Source organism: Saccostrea echinata, unplaced genomic scaffold, assembly GCF_033153115.1.
Source record: "Saccostrea echinata isolate AGI-Se365-2 ecotype Australia unplaced genomic scaffold, CSIRO_AGI_Sech_v1 ptg000025l, whole genome shotgun sequence".
Lineage (NCBI taxonomy): Eukaryota > Metazoa > Mollusca > Bivalvia > Ostreida > Ostreidae > Saccostrea > Saccostrea echinata.
The window spans coordinates 24,270,557-24,287,255 of record NW_026889774.1 but is presented as its reverse complement, the minus strand read 5'-3'; positions in this window follow the sequence as shown (position 1 = coordinate 24,287,255).

Below are 16,699 nucleotides of genomic sequence, written 5' to 3'. Positions count from 1 at the left end.
GATGGTACCAGCAACACTACGCAAAGTTCACTCTTCAAGCAATCTAATGGAAGGCTGAAATTTACACCAGAACTTGTGAAACATTCGTACATGTACCACAGAATCTTCACAGATTACGTTCAGCGAAACTTTTTTGAAGCATATTTTTTGTTTGTCTATGATATAACAAAAAGGGAGATTTTTCGGGAGTTCTATTTGCAGCAAGCTTAAAGATTATTCTGCTTTTTTCATATAGACGCACTCAACACATTGGCACATATTAAAGAACTGCGAACGATAGTATTGTTCTCCCGCCTACCTCCAAGTCAATTTTCAAAAGTGAACACATTTTAATGATTTTCATATCTATATAGATATTTATATGAATTTTCATAAAACTTTGCTTCTTTGGGAAAACAAAGAGAGATAACTCTATAATTTTGGTAAAACTTGTGTTTTTCACTATAGAAATCAACAGAAAACGGAAAATATTTTTAAAACACCCCCCCCCCCCTGTGAAACAAACTTTCCTTTTAACAGGTAATATGGACTGTTATTTCACAAATTCATACCAAAGCTTTTTGTTTTTCACGGGGGGGGGGGGGGGGGGGGCATATGTTTACAGACAAAAAACAACAAAAATGCTTATTTTTTCACCAATTTCAAAGGGGGTTACAACTAAAACATTGTATTTTATTAATAATATATGTTTGATTTTATCTGAGAAAAACATAAGAAAATATTTAAGGAACATTTATTCATCTCCAAGAATATTTTAAAATGTGGTGAAACTTTAAAACCCGATTTCAGTGAAAAATATCGTCTACCCCCCTTATTTAAAGAGCTGGAATTAGGGGTAATTAACTATTTGACACTGGAATTAAAATTATCAGTCAATTACCATTGAACTGTTCTTTGCATTCAACAAAGATTTTAAGGCCATATTGCCATTAGTATTGAATTAAATGGGTGTAGAATGTATGCGGGAATCGAGAGTTAGCGTGCGTAGTTCTTTGATAATCCTGCATAAACTTCTAGTAAGATTCAAAATATGGAAATAAACTTCACTTGGTGGCGAGGAAACATTTGTCTTGATCATCCGTTAGATAGTGTGTACTGTGTAGAAGAAAACGGATTCCCTGTTATTTTGAAGAGCATTTGAATTTACCTGAACAGAAGATACATGTATTTAATTTATAGATTTAATTCCGTGAAGATTTTGTTTGATTTGAGGGTGAATTAAAAAATAGCGACCGGCATTGAAACTTTTTGAAAAAAGATTCAATTTGCCATAACATAATTTTTTCAGTTAGAACATCATATTGAATATACATTCTAGTAAAAAAAAAAATTCCAAAATTACAATAAAATTCAAAAAATGCTTAAAATATATACATTATACATGTACAGTTAAATTTTCAAAATTTACAATTAAATTGATAAATGCATTAAAAAAAAATCAAAATTTTTATTTGTAGAACTTCATCTGAAGACAGAAAATATGACTACATTATAAAAGACTATTAACTACGTAATCAAAAGAAATTGTGGTTTTTTTTTTTTTTTATCTTTCAGACTTGTTTCAGGAATATAAATGATTGGATCTAAGCCTTGAATGGGTTTCTCACTTTGTATATGTGAAAAAATTGCTTTTAATTTGCTATTAAACATTAATTGTCTCAGTTCTGGTTTAAAAAAGTTTTGATATGAATGAACAATGATGTAATGAATTCTCTTTTTTTCAATTTAGTCAATTCTTCAAATCTAAGCCCAAACAGAATTTTGATATGGTAAGTTTAAAAAATACTAGATTTTGAAGTTATTGTATTTTACCTTATTTTGTTTCACTCCTGACATTGGTATGATTTTTTTTTATCATACATTGTTTAAAAATCTTAATACACAATTTGTAAAGCAGTTCATTTTTGATATTTTTTATCATTTACGGAAAGATTTTATATTTTCTTGACTTCAAAATATGCTTATTTGCTTATGTAATATACATTTTAAAAAATGTATGCCTGATCTGTGAATTGACTTAAAATATCCAAAAGTGTCAGTGATTTGTAGATTAACTAGTACATACCGATTTCAACTACAAATAGTATAAAGCATTTTCCATAATTTATTATTGCAGTTAAGAGAGGTGAAGTTCATTGATAATTTCAAAACAGCTTTGTTGCACTCCTGACTGCAGTGAGATTTAAAATTAAAACCACAAAACACAAAAATTCATAAAATTTTGGAAACATCAAGTTGTGATGAAATTGTGCAGTATCTATAGTCCAATGGTTAAAAAGCAGAAAATTGTTTAAACTTGGCTTTATATAACAAATTATTTTATAGGAAATTTTACTTCGTGGAACAACCATTGTTAGCAATTGAGGTCAACCAGAAACATTCCACTCATCAATTTTTGTCTGTGTTTATTCAAATGTAATCACTAATAATTCTAACATTTTGTTGCACTCTTGACCAAGAGCACGCAAGACTTTCAAGTAGAATTGTGAAGCATAAATTACGTCAGAACATGGATCCATTGTTTCAGTAAAGATATGGTGCAATTATCTGTATTTAGTTACAATTTTTTTTTATCAGTGTTGTTTTTAAAATTTCTTCAAAAATTAAAAGAAAAGATTAAAAAAACATCTGCATTGATGAAACTGGAAAAGGACAGATTTCTATACTAAAACTGTAATAGATTTAGTACCAGATTATTCAAATAGATGCTTATTAATCAAACAATACTTAATTGTATGAATAGGAGTATGTTTATCAGTGAACTTGAATCTATATAACAATGTGTTGCACTCACTCCTGACCGTGGAAATATGGATCTGAAACAGACAGATCCTGTAAATGATAGATTTATTTGATAAAAATGTTCCTTTTGTCTTTATTTTCCAAGAAAAAGAAAGCAAAACGTTATATACTTATTAAAGTTTTTCCCAAGTTGAAAGTACAGCAAATCATCAAATGTTGCACTCCTGACGTAAATGGGTATCCACAGATATTTGACTCTCATTAATGCTGCTTGTGATTCATATAACATTTTAAGCCTTTACATGGCCTATCAGTTATTGTTGTGCACTTTTAAAATTCCTCTTTTTTGGACTTAAAAGGTATACATTGTACATATTTTTAGATTCCATATTTTTAGCTCTACTGACCAGAAGAGCTTATGCGATAGTAAGGTGTCCGTCGTCCGTTCGTCTGTCTGCCTAGCTGTCTGTTTGTCCGTCCGTCTGTAAACAATTTTTCAAAACACTATTCCTCCTACAGTTTTGGTCTGATTTCAATATAACTTGGCACATAAGTAGACTACGCTAAGATACATAAATCTGGATCGGTTTTTAATTTCAATGAACGTTGTTGTCATGGTTACTAAAAATAGAGATTTCTGGGAAATACTTTCAAAACGCTACTCCTCCTACAGTTTTGGTCTGATTTCAATATAACTTGGCACGCAAGTAGACTACACGAAGATACATAATTCTGTGTATCGGTTTTTGATTTCGATGAACAGTGTTACCATGGTTTTTCGATGAACGGTGTTGCCATAGTTACTAAAAATAGAAATTTCCTTGAGATAATTTCAAAATGCTACTCCTCCTACAGTTTTGGTCTGATTTCAATATAACTTGGCACACAAGTAGACTACACAAAGATACTTAATTATATTTATTGGTTTTTGATTTTGTTTAATGATGTTGCCATGGATACTAAAATCGAAATTTCTGTAAAATTCTTTCAAAAGGCTACTCCTCCTACAGTTTAAGTCTGATTGCAATAAATCTTGCCACAAAAAGAGACTAAACCAAGGATCATTATTCTATTCATTGTTGTTGCAAAGTTTCAAGTCCAAGTGCTACTTTTATCTTCCTTCGTTATAAGTACAAACCAGTAGAGCTACAGTCTCGTCAGAGACTTCTGGGTTTTTTTTTTGGCATCATTACATTTTATCTGTTGCACTCCTGACATGGTATAACATTTTGTTTCAACATTAACCGTGACCATAACTTGGTCAAACACAGTTTACTTCGTCTAAAATTAAAGCATCATATATTGAATTTAATTATAGGAAACTCTATATTTCCAACATAAAGAATTATTATTCATTTAACAGATCTTCAAATATTATGGAAGTTTCAAAATGTCACAAAAAGTTGCTGCATCCCAGAAATTTTTAGCATCATTTTTGGATATAACTTTTTTGTTTATTTTGATACAAATGAAATATTTAGCCAGTATCAAAAGACAGATGCAGAGCTCTAGAAATTTATTCACATAGCCTGAATTTATTCATTTATTTGCAAACGTACAATAGATAATCCAAATTGTGCTTGTGAAAAATTAATAACAACACACCTTTTTACTTGAACGTCCTCTCTACAAAGATGCAAGAAAAAAAATTATTGACCCAATAAGACCAGTAACTGTAACTTTTCTCTTATATGGAGATCTAACTGATAATTTTTTCTTTAATACTAATATTTTAAACATGTACATCATTTTATTTCTGGATGCAAAAAATTGTAACTTGAATCTTATTGAGTTTTCTCCTTGTTTGCACATGTACAGTGGCTGAATTGTTATGTTGATTGTTAATTCCTTACTTTCTGACCGTTATATGTACTGGTAATGATATCTCTCCGAATATTTGTTCGCGTACCAGTTCATTCATTTTCCTGATTCTTTTTTAATTATTGTTACTATTATAATTGTTATAATTTATATTGATTAACATAAGTCAATTGTAAGAAATTGTTTCCGAATCCTGTATATTTTATGTATTGTGTGGATATGCGATGACTTGTTTAATGACAAAAAGTTAAACTAAACTACCATAAACTAGTTAGAAACTGTGTTTTGTAAAGGCATATCGTAAGCTGTAGGCTATTCCATCAATATGACGTACGGATCAATAATACAGTATTTTGTGTGCTTTCACCCACCTTATATGGATACAGATATAAAAAATAAAATGCCTTAATCCTTCTTTGTTGGTACGCGGATAAAAAATGCAATCATTGCAGAAAAAAAATGCATAACCCGCTTAGCTCGATATATTTTTTTTCTGCCATGGTTGCAACCGTTAACCTCTGCAGTAACAATTAAAGAAAAAGCATTTTATAGTTTATAAGTATGCTCTGCGTTCTAAAGGCTTTTATTATTTTTTTTTCTTTAAGCTGATATTATAGTTTGAGCTGATTGTGTTATTATTTAGTAAATCACTATTTAAAAAATAAAGTTATATTTTTTCACGTTTATGCGGCAATTGTTCTGGGTAAAAAGGGCAAAAGAAATTTAAATCTTATTTCTTTAAAAAAATAAAGAAAGAAAATGTTTCCACCCTGCTAGAATTTTTTCATACTGCCCAAGAGTAACTGATTTTCTAAAATAAGACCTTGTCGGAATTTAAAAAGGTTTTGAAGCATATATTGAAGTTTCCATCATTTTGAATATGTTACTTGTTTCCATGCTTAGATAATCTAATAAGAGGCTAAGGGTCACCTGATGTGTATCGAGTATTTTTCTTAATTTGACTATGGCCTGAACCCAAAACCGTTGGACTAGGAATTTCATCATTTCTCTTTTGTTTGTTTAACCGCTGAAGGACCTTATCATGAAATCTTTGACTTTGCATGGGGTTTATTTGATATACTGAGCCTGAAGTTATTTACTAGTATGTATAATGATATTCGTAAAGCTTTTATTTCACTCAGTTAGCACTTAGCAGGTAACTAGTGTGTTTTAACTTGATATCACACGTGCCTGGCTAAAATTTACATACATATGTATGACTCGTATCTATATGTACATAAGGTATCATACATATTCATATAGAATGACCCAAGCACCAGTGTTTGATTCATGGTCGTATATCAAAGGGTTTTTTTAATTGATGGTTTGTCAAGACATTAATTTAGAGTTTCATCTCAGGACACGTGCTGGTTGTGGCTACTGAGCAAAAAAATGTTTGGCATAAGTTTGTGTCCTTCAGAAGAATAGTATTGTTATGGTATTGTTATACAGAACTTATGCTCTGGAAGACGATTTGATTCAATTCGTGTCCTAAATGTAACATCAGTCATTAGGCTTAAAATTTATGTGACCTGCCTATCGGAGGTCAGAAGTGCAATTACCTCCTGTTACTCACAGTCCTTTTTCGAGATCAGGTGCCCATGTTGGTTGCAGATTAACCAAAAAATGAAGTCAAATGAAATTTATTACAAGTATGCTCTATGTAACACTACATCCTTTTGGCAGATTGTCTGAAATTTCTGTCCATTTCTGTAAAGCGGTTTAAAAGATTTCACTCTTACTATAACAGAGACCCAAGTGGGCTACGGACTATACGTATTCAGGCATAACATTTATCTTTATCATATTCAACTGAACAAAAAAAGTATAATTCAAATACAAACTCTTCATAAAATATTGTATGAGCAAAAAAAAAATCACATAAGTCATTTCCATTAAAATGTTACAGTATACAAAGGACATGGGTAAATTTGTTAATCTTTGAGAGTTTTTCTACTCTTAATATTTGGACACTTGAAGAAAAATGCATTAAAGTACTTTCAATTTTTCGAAAGAAACTGTATATGGGAATGAGAATTTCAAACTTATTTGGTAATACTCAGAGAAAAACTGTGTCAAGTATTTTTTGATTGACTATTTTGGGACCTTGGGCTACGGACTATACATAGAGTATTTTTCATTTAATGAGAGACCATAGAAAAAATAGTTGCTTGTATCAGTAAATATTTGTTAAAATTATCATCTTGGAGTTCACATGTGTTTAATAAATCCTTTCAGTTGGATATTAAATCAATTTATACAAAAATCCTGTGAAATTTAACAAAATAAAACTAAAACTTAGTATAAATTCCCAATACGAGTAAAATATGAATTGTCAGAACAAAATAATACATGTCAGAACTACATGTAATTGGTGTTTTGATAACAAAATATAGTCTAAGACCATCTAAAGACCAAGAATGAACTTTAATTTAGCATCTAACATGTCTAAGAAGGATGAATTTCATGAGAGCACTGGGGCTACGGACTACACCGTTAAACATCTCTATTGTTGACAATCATCTTAAAGAAAATATATTAGTAAAATTCTTGGGCAATTTTTATATTATTATTTTGGTTTTCTGCAACAGTTCACACCACTAAGTTTGAGTATTTATAATACCGTGCTTAAAGATCAATTGTCTAATGTACTGAGTGTACTTTCAATGCCAAATAATGGAGTTGATCTTTATGTTTTGGGATCAAATCCCAATATGGGATGTTAAAACTGGTAGATGGGACCTAATAAACCATTGAAGCCACATTTTGCAGTGATGCAGGCAGAAAACAAATCTCTTGCTAATAAAGAAGTAGATGGTTACTAGTATATGGTCTGTAAATTTGCTAAATTTATTTGAAGAGTCTGTAGCCCTTTTCTAAGTAGAATTTGTGTGGCCAAATATTCTTTTAAAAATGTTCCAATGCTTATTATTCTAAATGGATTGATAGTATGTATCATAAGAAGGAAAACTTTATCATATATATTTAGAAATATGTTGTGACCACAAACAGAACAGGACAGACTACAGAAGCAAGCCTTTAGTTGAAAAATGTTAATTTTCAGACACTTTATCTTTAATTACAGTGATATATGTATTTAAAAACATTGTATTTGTTCGAATAAACATATTACTGTATTGTAGTTATTGTATCAATAATGTATATGACTTTTTCTGGAAGTTGTAATATTAGGGCTACGGACTATACAGGGCTACGGACACCAATCATTCTTCTATAACTTCTTTTGGTGTTGTCGCAAAAGCTATTCATTACTGTTTTTATACTTTACTGGTAACTTTGAAAATATTAAACAAGAGCATGATAAATTATACATTCTTTTGTTGAACACAAACTATAATGAAATATGGGGCTACGGACTATACAAAATATTAGACCAGTATGGAAAAAAAAAATGTGCACACATTTTACCATATAACCACTATAATTTTCTTATACTACTTTTTTTCTTAAGTAAAATAAAAAAATTTAAACTCATTATATTTGCTCTTTTTCTGCTAGAAATTATGAATTTTTTCAAACATTGATAAATCTTAAATTATATAGCAAAGGTATATCTGCATTTATTCATAATTTCCACAATTTTTATCCTTTTTCTTTTCTGTAAAAAATAAACTTAACCAGAATGATTTCTCTATAATAAAGTATATTTATTTTGGAATGTTTCATTCAAAATCATTTTAATTAACCATTTTTTAAAATGTAAAAAATCAAGTGCAACAGCATAACGCTTCAAAAATTATGAATCTGAGACTTTATTCTGTTGTTTTTTCAAAGATGTAGGTACTATATATATGATATTATATACCAATGGAAAGCTCTCATTCTGCTCTTTACAATGCAACTAAAGACATTTAGATTAATTGTAACTATAAAGAGTTACGTCTATATAACATCATTCATGTGGAAATGGGCACCTGATCTTGGCCAAGCCGATATAAGCTCTTTTTCTACTTATTGTTAAACTTACGAACAACGTTCATCTATCTGTAGTAAGAAAACTGTATTTGAAAATTGTTTTAAAAAACGTGTGCAATAAAACGTTTATGAATATATTTAATAATTAATATAAATGATATTTAGTCGAAAGTCAAGAGGTCTAGAAATTCAATAAGCTGGGAAATTACAATAGTTATATATATTGTAGATCACCACTTTTTCGCTACGCCTTATTTTTACGTAATAGTTATTCGGTATTTCTAGCGAAAAGGGTGTTCTTTTATTGTTGTAAATAATCGTTAATAACACAAATAAACGAGGGCGAAAGGTGTCGCTTAATAGTTTTGATAATTTCATTAAATTTCCTTAAGATTCAGTTTACAATGTAAAAAAAAAATCTTAATGTTGATAAGTTATAACGTTTTCACATATTTATTTCGGCTGATTTAGAGGTATTTAATTAAGGTTCTTAGGATTGACATCATTGGGGTAAATGGGCAGTTTGTGAAGTGTTAGTTGCTGTTTAAACACCATGTTGTTACCCATCCTGTCCTGTATTTCTTTAAAGATATTACTTAATTCATCTTCGAGGACTGTGAACTGCTAACAATGTGTATTTTACCCCGTCTATCCTTTGCAGTCATCTGTCAAATTATATCTTTAAACAAACATGGTTAATTAAGTGATAGTTCAGTCTCAGTTTCTGTTTATGGTATTGTTAACAATGCAGAATGACCTTATGTAACATTTTGTCTGAAATATATATATATATATATATATATATATATATATATATATATATATATATATATATATATATATATATATATATATATATATATATATATATATATATATATAAAACTGTGATTTTTTTTTACGTTAAAAAGTCTCATACTTTGAATACGACAGAAGATATAGGTTAATAAAAATTGAGCATGTTCTTACAAAACTGAATCTTTAACAGCTACATTTATCTGCTGGTTCGAATATTACGAATTGAACAGCAACACGTTTCAAATTTAAGAATATGGTATGTTTTAATGTTATTTTTTTTCGCCTTTCATTTAAATCCGATGGTTTTGTACTCTTTTGTGAGGAAATCACAAAATCTCACTTCTCCATGGTTTAACTTGCTTTGTTTTGTTTTGTTTGTTTGGTTTATTTTGTTTGTTTGTTTGTATTGTGTTTTTGTTTGTTTGTGGTTTTTATATACATATAGTTTTGGTCCATCCGCCTGTCTGTTTGTTTTTCTGTTTGTCTGCGAAAAAGTTAGCCTTGCCCATAACTTTTGAACAGTTAATGTTAGGGCTTGCATATTTCACATGTGTATTCCTTTTGACAAGACCTTTCTTTTGGGCACTAACATGTTTGACCTCTTGACTTTACATTTTTGTGCTTTTATGTATCACTTGATATTGTATATTCCTTGTGATAAGATCTTTCTTTGAGTACTATCATTTTTTACGTCATGACCTTGACCTTGGAGTTTGACCTTCATTTGAGAAAAAAAACTTTAACATATCTTCTTTTTTACAGTTGGTGCTAGGGCTTTAATATTTTACTTAAGTACATGTATGTATTTTTTGTGACAAAACCTTTTCTTTGATACTAAGATTTTTGAACTCATGACCTTGACCTTGGATTATGGCCTTCTTTTGATAAACTTATCCTTAGCCATAATTTCTGACTTTTACTAGGGCTTTCATATTTCACATGTGTATTCTTTGTGACGAAAGTTTCCTTTCGGTACCAACATTTTTTGCCTCTTGATCTTGGAGTTTGACCTACATTTGAGGAACTTTCACCTTGGCCTTGATCTGCCATACAGGGCATCAGTGCTTCATAAGCACATCTTGTTTTTCTTCTTTTTTGTGTGTGTTTTCTTATCTTACCTGATGTTAAAAGCCATCTTTTACGGAAAAAAAGAAAAATATATAAAGATATTATATATAAAAAGTGCATAACTCAAGTCCTTTTTTAGAAGATCAAAAAGATTCACTTGTGAATGACAATAGAACTAGCGCAATATACTGCATTTGACAATGCCAAAATATGTTGCAACAAAATTAGGACTTTTAAAGTCCATAACGAGATACATGTATGTCATGACTGATACTTTCTTGAAATATTAGAATCACCCTTTATTTTAAAAAAAAGCAGAGAAAAACAGTGTTTCACCTTAGAAACTCTTTGAACAAACATATGTGAACAAATAAGGTATATTTAATCTTTATTAAATTGTGTAATAGGTCAGAATGCTGGCCATTAATTTCGAAATTTGATGCTTAGTACCAGGATGCTAAATTACAGCACATACAGTACTTTTTCTTTGCAACAACTCAAAAAAGTGCCTGGAATACATCCAATTACTTGCTTATTGACGGTTAAAGATACAATTAAAAACATATGGACTAAAAATATAGGAGTGCTACAGGAGTGGATGTGAACAACCCTAGTCTAAATGCAGAAAGTCTGTCGTAGGTGAAATGTGCAAAGTCCTGTCCTATAGATGCAACATGCTTAGTCATGATCATGAAGAACGTATTGGTTTCAACGACACGTTGTTTTGATACAAAACAATTTATTGGATTGCATTTTTACACTATTTTCTGCTGATTCAATAACTTAAAAAACAATTGATGAATAAAGTTTGCTCTTATTTTGAACGCGAACGGGTGTGTCTTGGGTTTTTGAGCTGTAGAATGGTCCGAGAATCTTAATCAAGAATAGTGAGATAAATATATTATAATGAGTCTTAAGCTGCTGCAAAAAATGAGATATGAATAAATCTTTTTTTTCTGAAACGTTTTCGATTTATTGTATACACATGAATTTTTATATCTCAAATATAAACTCAAAAAATACTTAGCGGGTTCCAGTAAATGTTCAACCAAACCTCTTTCTTTAATCCTCTCTAAAATATTAAAAGCAATAAAGAAGACACTTCAGGAGTACTGTACAATAATATATTTGAGAAATGGTGTATATCAGATGTGGATACTTAAAAACTCCGAAAAAAAAAACTTTAAGATTTTTTTTTGACAAAATCAAATGTACGACTTTTCAACACTTTATACAACCATTCCCCACGATGAACTGAAGTCCAGGCTTTTTGACATCAAAGACAGCTGCTTTTTCAATAAAAATGGAACTCGCAAATTTACTTACCTTGTCATTGGTCATTTGCAAAATTATTTTATTAAAAACATTCTGATTGTACACACAGGTACCCTAAAGTTGATATTAAAAAGATGCTTGAGTTTCTGATTGACGATATCTATGTAGTTTTTGGAGATCAAGTCTTCCAACAATCTGTCGGAATTCCCATGGGTACTAATTGCGCCCCGTTGTTAGCAGACCTAGTTTTGTATTCATATGAAGCAAAATTTATTTTAAAAAAAATTCTACATGAAAAAAAGAAGTCTCTTGCTGTGGGCTTCAACTCGACATTTTCGATATATCGACGACGTATCATCAATTAACAATACTTACTTCCATTCATATGTCGACACGATATATCCCAGTGAGCTTGAAATGAAAGATACCACAGAGTCTGACACATCTGTTTCATATTTGGATATTTTACTAGAAAAAGACATTGGTGATAACCTAACAACAAAACTTTATGATAAATGTGATGACTTCAACTTTTCTATCCTCAACTTCCCTTATTTATGTAGCAAAATACCATTATCACCTGCATATGGAGTTTATGTCTCCCAGCTAATACACAAGAGCATGCTCTACTTATGAACAATAACGAATTAAACTATTGACGAATAAGTCGATGAAACAAGAATATCAACAGTCTCGTTTAAAGTCAACATTTCGCAAATTCTATGGTCGATACAAAGACCTTATTCCAAGACCTTATTTTCATTCTAATTGTTAGGCCATTATTTTCACACTGAATTGTCGACAGATTTTCCCGTTTGCCGAACTATGACAAGGAGCACATGGCGGATGTGACCAGTCGGCAGGGGATGCATTTGAGAATTTTAACAGTAGGAAATTTATTTTATGGTTCAAGAAAGATTTTTTTCTTTGTATTCAGCAAACTCTACAATGGAAATGTTTTATACATCGAGTAAGAGCATCCATCTTTTTTAAGTTAAGGTTTTTGTGTATACAGTCGAACGTGGATTTGAATATTAAAACAGTGTGAGATTCCTATGCTGAACATAACGAAACATACTCAATTTAGCGATAATCATATCTTAATGTCTTTAATTTTGCACTGCTTATTCTCTGCTAATTTAAATTCACGCTAATATATGATTTAAAAAAAGTATTTAGAGCAAAGTTCTTATTATTAAAAGGTATGAAATGATGACAAACAAAACTTTTTCTGTGGAAAATTCTCTTCTTTTCACATCGTAAAAAGATAGAAGATATGTACGTAGATATATATCATCCCTAGTAACATTCATTATATCAAATGTCTTTTCAAAGTAAGGAATCAGAATGAATTGGTCAAGTACATGAATGACAATGATATCAATTCTTTCTTTTGGTTTTCATTTCTAGTATGATAATGTAGTTGTAATAACATATAAGATTTTTTTTTCTTTTTAGGAAAAAAAGGTTGTTTTAAAAGTTCAACAATATCAACCTTACGTAACTTTAAAATCTACCCTTTTAAAATTGGAACTGATGTTGAATAAGATACTTTTCACTAAATATAATCTATTTCGTAGACCCCTAGAAATGTAGTTTTCGTGAATAAGGTGTCTCATTATAGTAACTTGAATAAATCGTGTAGTGTTTTGTCAGACCAGGATAAATTGAACAAACCATTGATGATAGATAAGGAACTTATAAAAACAGATTACGCAAGTTAAAGGAAATAAAGTTGTTGAAAAAAGTTATATTTTGATATACTATTATTTGACCTTAACCAGAGACGTGATTGCTTTGAAGCTTTATTCAAGAGGTCAAAGATCAAAAATTATATTGCTGTTGATCCCATGTTTAAATTATAAAGGGTATAAAAATCTTCTATAAGGGTCGTAAAATCCTTTTCCACTAAGTAAATTAAATGAGTCACTGCCACTAAAACATTTAAAATCTTTGCTGATATGTGGAAGAACAAATGCTTTCAAAGATTTAAGAACCAACTTAAGATATATTGTTCTTCGTGAACTACAGTTGAACTTCGGTATCTCGAACACTGATATCTCGAATACCATGGATATGTCGAAGTGATTTGGAAGTCCCAACTTCTCATTTAAGTATTTTACCCTCGATATCTCGAATCCTCGGATATCAGCGGCGGATCCAGGAATTTCCTAACGGGGGGCGCAGTAAAAGGCAGGGGGTCTGCGGGCTGCATTGAAGCCCCCAGTGGGTCGAGGGTAAAGCCTTGATGGGGGACAAATTCTAACAAATAAGAGGTGTTTTCCCCTTGATTTTAGGATAATACAAACAAAATTTTTTTCAAAAAATTCAAACGGGAGGGGGGGGGGGGCGCACGCCCGGCGCGCCGGCGCTGGATCCACCTCTGGATATTTCGAAGTTTTTTCTCGATCCCATCGAGTTCGAGATAACGAGGTTTGACGTAGTTCAAAAGTATAGGTGTTGTGATCTTTTAATTAAAAATTGGCATTTGCAAAACTGGGAACACGGCAAATACACGGGAGTTCATGTCTAACACACATCTGTTTTATCTATCTGGAGTCACGATTTCCCATATTACACATCACATTTCATTCATGAAATATTAAAGCTGCCCAAAGGGGAAAAAAGTAATTGGCATATTCCTAAGAACGAAGAGTTGGATAAGGGGGAGGGGGGATTAGAAGTAATGTATTCTGATAAGATTTGCGTTACTTGAGCCACTTTTAACGCCTTGGTTTTCGTAGCCGATTTTCAATCAAAATGCAAAAATAATAAATTTGAAAAGTTTCATTAATATCGAAATAAAAAATGAAAATTCTTCTTCCCTAGTATTCTTCCATTAGGAAAGGGAGTGATATTTTGTTTGTCTTAATGTTTATAGTCAAATAACTTTGGATAACTGAATATTTACTTTAACAAAAATAGACTGTTACACATTTTGAAGCAAAACGGAAAGAAATCCAAGAATAAATCAATATTCGTTTTTCTTCTTCTTTTGTTCAGATTAGTATCATTATTTGGTAATAAATTTAATGATGCCAAACCATTATCTCTTCATTTTATTCCTTTTTCTGTGAATGAACACAACTTTCTTCCCTTCCATCATATTTCCACTAATAACAATTTCCTTTAAGCAAAAATTATATAAGTTTATTGGAGTTGTGAAGGAATGAATAAAATAGAAATAGAATTAAACTATTTCCTCAATCTAATCTTGAATGACTATGAACAAGTACACATAATTTGGTTTATTATTTGGAAAATGAAAACATATACGCTAACATCTGTTTTTGTACAAGATGACCTCCCCATCAGATATTGGACTGTCAAGGACTCAAAGATACAAATGCTGGCAAATACTGAACAACAGAAGCTGACATAACACGTGGAAGACTGGAAGGACCTGTCGCCCCCTCTTATCCCACCTTCAGGGCGAAAGGGCAGGGACGTTATATAGTAACTATGCTATAAGGTAGGGAGAAAGCTAGTTGCCTTGGCGAGAGCAAAATAAGCATTACCCTTGCATTGTCATTCCCTTAGAATCGCGCCCTCGCATTGTCGCTCCCTCGCCCTAATGTTTTGCCATCGGATTGTCGCCAGCTCGCCTTTGCGCTATTGCCTCCGCATTATCCCCCTAGAGATGTAACCCTCGCGTATCTCGATCCTTAGAGCGAGGCAGCATATATGACCAAATCATTACGTGTTCAACGTACCAGGGCAATTGCAGCGGTTTTCAAAGTTTAGGAAGAAAGGGCAACGTATCAAAAAAAGTATGGTGAAACTGTGTGTAAATAATAAAAGAGCTCCCGTATGGAAAAAAAAGTATGGTGAAACTGTGTGTAAATGATGACAAAGCTCCCGACTTTTTAGAGTTTGCTGATCTTGTCTCTTTTGACAATTGAAAATAACAAAATCCAATAAATGACGTCTGTTTTTTTTTTTTAAATGTAGAGTACAGTATGCAAGTTTTGGTTTGTGCACATGTCCATATATCCATATGGAAAATACTTGTCATGTAATTTATTTTTCTTCTTAGAAAAAAATTATAGTGGTTCAACAAAATTAGAAAGAACATTTTTCCTGCAATTTTTTTTTTTTTTTTTTTTTTTTTTTTTTTTGATTTGTGAAAGTTCTTTTTTTTATTTTGTGCATTTTATTTCTTTATTCTTGGTCGTATTTCTTTGAACATTGATAGTGAACATCCTTGCCCTTTAGACATAATGAATTTATTGATTACATTTATAATTCGTTTTCTTTAATATAAGGACTACTTTTTCAATATACTCCATTTGAAAACTATAAAATCCGATATAATTGCTTTTTTCGAAGTGCAAAATCAAACTCAGTTTAACTGTTCAATTTCTTTTGACTGTACGAGTCTTAGTTCCTAAAGGAAAGGGCAAATCATGTTTAATGTGAAGACCACAATCGTGAGTAAAAGCAAAAATTACTAGTATGAAATGTGAGTCTTCATTTTTCATTCATACATACGAGAGTTGTTGGAAAAGTTCGTGTCAATTTTTGCTATATTATATTCAAGAAATTCAAAATCATCACGTTATTACACGTAAAAACATTTATTTTGATGTGTGAAGTTTCATTCAATATGATTAAATGAAACTCGTGTTACTTAACTTTAAATTTCATATGTTTTGTTATCACGGAGCAAACTTAACAGCATTGTAACATCAATAACATAATGTAATGAGTTTCTCAAAAAATACTTTCCCTATGCATTTCACACAATCTGGCCGCATACCCACCTATATCTGGCATTCAGTTTTCTAACAATTATTTCAGTAAGAGTTTTTCTTAATTTTTACAGCGTAACCCTAGGATCTACTTTAACAAATCCGCAACAGCGAAGCACCCAGCTCACTTTCAATATATTTATTACTTCCTCCAGCATTTCCAGAGTTTATTCTGGAGTTTTTTTGAGTGCAACATAAAATTGTATTGCTAGTCGCTGATCCTTGACGTTCTACGGCGTCATCTTTTTTGCCTCACCTTTCCTGAGATGGATTTCTTGTCCCCGAAGCAAATTATTTCGTCATATATG